Consider the following 4,592-nt stretch of genomic DNA (forward strand, 5'->3'; position numbering starts at 1 on the left):
CGAAATTACATATTAAAAACCTAGGATAACTATTTTAGTTATTTTGTTGTGATTGTATAATATTATTCGTGGGTACTTGAAACTTCTAAAGTATACTATTATATATCTATGATAGTACCACGGTTTTTTGTTGATGTATAACGCGTTATAAGTACCTAATAAATATTATGATATGATTAATTTGGAATTTATTATAGGTACCTAATATAATATTATGTCTTATACCTAGACTAACATACCGTCTCCGCTCAGAATCGTTTTTCTTATACAATGATATTATATCATTGAATTCAAATTTAATACCATCCATTATACAGTGACCCACTTGTAACCTACTGTACAGCAGAGCGAAATCCACTTACCCACCTTTTTAAACTTTAAATGCTAATAAAAAAAACTGTGACTAAGGATTTTTAATATTAATTTTCAAATGTCATTGTAATAATATAGTAGGAGCCTTGTATTAAATTTTCAAGTATTTTTATTTTTTACTCAACAAATAAAGTTTTATTGACATTCATAGAAAAAAAAACTAAATAAATTGGAAACTGAAATTGTCCGTAACCAGCTCAAAACAAATCAAAATATTTTAAAAATTTTATCATGTATAGAAAATGGAAATATAAACAACCAGTGAAAATGTCATGTATCTACGGTCATTTGTTTTAAAGTTACACCAAAAACCAAAATCAATTTTCTCGAAAACAGGTTTTGCGTAAAAAATTCCCGTTTTTCCTTAATTTTTCTTTTGTTTTTCACGGCGCTTTTGAAAACAATTAGAAATTTTACTTTTGACCCCCCAAAGTACCAACTAGATTCACTTTCCTATCAGAAAAGGTACTGTTGAAGAAAATCCAAGCACTTTTACTGTCCTAAAAGGTGATGACAGACACAAAAAAAAATTTAAAAATTTAAAAAAAAACACACATCATTGTTAAATCAATACATTCTTCGTTCCACTCAGAATCTAAAAAACATAAGATCTTTAAGCACTGGATAGAAGTGATATCATGAATAAATGCTAAGTATATTGAATTTAAGTAAACTTATTTTGTTTCAATAATTTATTTACTTGGCGAGGAACAAAGTGTGATGAACAAAATAATTAAATGGTGAAGGACTATTAAAATATCACTTACTATTATTTAAAAAATATTATTATTATTATTATATTATATATTAATTAATATTATTATTAATATTTATATACTATTCTAAATAATTCCTCGCCAAGTAAATAAATTATTGAAAGAAAATAAGTTTACTTAAATTTAGTATACGTAGAATTTATTCATGATATCACATTTTTACAGTGCTTAAAGATTTTATATTTTTTTTACTAAGCCATTTTTACACGTAGTTTACGAAGGGTTTTTGTTGTGATATCACTAATTTTTTTCATAAATATAAATTTAAATTTCCATTAAAAAATTGGCACTTTTTCATCTTAATTTCTAAACTTACGGTTTTGATAATTTTTACAAGAGCGCGTTCTGCACAATTTTTCTGGTGTTTTGGAGTTTACTAGGAGTTAATTTATGCATTATAAAATTAGTTATGTCGTATAACAAATTTACCTGTATTTTACACAGTTTAAATAGGCATCTCCTGCTTCGATATACTATAGACAAACCGTCGTTCAGTTATTTTTTTTTTTACTCAGCTCTCGCCACGGCCGCTGCGCTTGATAAAATAAAACTTAATCTTAATTTTTGACATATTCATGAATGCATATTTTTTTATCATAATTATTATTTATTATTATATAGGTATTATAAGACTATATTAATTTTTGTTCAACTAATCTATTAGGAAATCTAAATTTATGGCATAATCATGAATGCAGATTTTATTAACATAATTATTACTATATATTATTAGTTATAACTTATTACATATTCATGAATGCATTTTATTATCATAGCTATTATTAGATATGCATTATAAAGCTATATTCATTTTTATTCGATTAATCGAATGTGTTATAACAGTTTATTGCCAATTGTTTTATTTTATTATTTTTTTCACGCAGTTGTAGGTAATAATGTTGATAAAAAAAATCACATTTTTGGATACAATCATATTTAATTAATTATAATAATTCTTAAGTTCAGTTGTTATATTTTTACATTTTAAAGAAAACTGTAGGTACTAGCCAAAAAGGAACAGTGGCCGAAAAGGGAACGGTAAGTTTTGTCCGAAAGTGACACAGGCCGAAAAGGAAAAGTACATTTTGGCCGAAAATGGGCCGCTCATAGCAATACACCACTCGGATAGTGAGTGTGTGTGTGTAGCCATCTATTTTTACCGCAGATTTTTGTAGAAGATTTAATACAACCATACAAACAAATAAAGTTATTTTGCGATTATATACTCAACACTTATATCTAACCTGAAATGTTACATTTCTCCCAAATATTTGGTTTGAATTTGCAGCTACCACCGTGCGTACAAAACATAGTAGTGTATCAATCATTCTCGATTAAACTGACACTTTTACAGTCCTCATCCTATTTTTGTAATTTTTATTATATAATTTTTAATTTTGTTGACGAACTATTAACAGTCAGAAACGCATATACAATTACGAAACACAAAACAAACAAAAAAGGTGGGCAAGTGTGTGTCGCTCTGCTGTACAGTAGGTTGCAAGTGGGTCACTGTAATTGATGGAGTTTGGTGTTAAATTTGAATTCAATGATATAATATCATTGTATAAGAAATACGATTCTGAGCAAAAACTGTCAGTCAGCCTATGATATTATAAGTACTTATATTTAATGATATTATTGTGAATAAAGTAATTTATATATAACCTATTTACGTGGAACCTTGTTTTAAATTTGTTTACATTTTATATATTTTTAACTAAAAAAAAATTATTAAATTTTAAATTTAATACAATTTGTCAAAAATCGAAATTTAAATGCTCATAAAGAAATTTATGCCTATATGCATATTTAATATTTTTAAACTGCAATTGTAACAATATATCAGGAGTCTTATATTAAATTTTCACGCTTTTTGACCAAACAAATACAATTTTATTGACAATTATAGAAAAAAAAATGAAACCTGACAATGTCCGTAAACAGCTCAAAACGAGTCATAATATTTTCAAAATTGTATGGTATATGTTAATATAAAAATTCTGTGAAAATACATGTATCTACACTTATTTGTTTTGGAATTACAACAAAATAACACAATGGCTACATGAGAAATTGAGTGCACTCCTGAATATTCATGAATATCCAATCTTGTAACCAAGAGCCTTTTATTAAATTTTGACGCTTTTGTGGCCCAATAAATTAAATTGTATTGATATTTAAAGAAAAAAAAGATGGGACAGTGGGTGTCGCTTTGCTGTACAGAAGGTTACAAATGGGTCACTGTAATGAATGGTGTTAAATTTGAATTCAATGATATAATATCATTGTATACCTAAGAAAAAGAATTCTGATCGAAAACAGTCAGTCAGCCTATGACATAACTAAGTATATTTGTATTTTGTTGATATTATTGTGAATAAAGTAATTAATATATTATGAGTTATAACCTATTTACGTGGAACCTTATTTTAAATTTTAAATCCTTAACAATAAAAGTTGAACATTTTATACATTTTTAACTAAAAAATAATTATTAAATACAATAAATTTTGTCAAAAATCGAAATTTAAATGATCATAAAGAAATTTATGCCTATGCATATTTAATATTTTTAAACTGCAATTGTAACAATATATCAGGAGTCTTGCATTAAATTTTCACGCTTTTTGGCCCAACTAATAATATTTTATTGATATTTATAGAAAAATAACTAAATAAATTGATATTTCAAATTATCCATAAACAGCTCAAAACAAGTGAAAATATTTTGAAATTTTTATCAATTATAAGAATGGATAAATAAACATATGATTTAAATTTAAAGAGTCTATAGTAATTTATTTTTGAAATAAAACAAAATAAGAAAATCAAGTGAAATCCATTGTTATACAAATATGAACTTCAAACGCTCATAAAAATGTAATTTGATTTTCTTATAGAAATATTTTTTTTTGATAAAGGTAGATAACATTTTAAGGAATCTTATATTACATTTTAAAATCTTAGATTTGAAAAGAAAATTTTTAGGAATTTCTAACTCAAAATAATCTGCTTATTTTCGTGATTTTTACGCCTTTTGTCAAAATTCGAACTTTAAATGTTATAAAAAAAAAATCGTGACTATGGATTTTAAAATTGTTCAAATGTCATTGCAACAATTTTGAACGTATTTTACCCCACTAATAAAATTTATTGTCATTTATAAAAAAAAAAAACTAAAGAAAATTGAAACTGAAAATGTCCGTAAACAGTTCAAAACAAATCAAAATATTTTGAAAATATTGTCGTGTATAGAAAATGCTAATTTAAACTACTATACTGAAAATTTCATGTAACTACGATCATTTGTTATGCCAAAAACCAAAATCGATTTTGTCGAAAACCTATTTTGCGTAAAACTCCGGTTTTTTCTTAATTGTTATGTTGTTTTTTCTGACACGTTTGAAAACTTTTGAGAATTTTATTTTGGCCTCCCGAATG

Source organism: Acyrthosiphon pisum, chromosome X (assembly GCF_005508785.2).
Source record: "Acyrthosiphon pisum isolate AL4f chromosome X, pea_aphid_22Mar2018_4r6ur, whole genome shotgun sequence".
Taxonomy (NCBI): Eukaryota; Metazoa; Arthropoda; class Insecta; order Hemiptera; family Aphididae; genus Acyrthosiphon; species Acyrthosiphon pisum.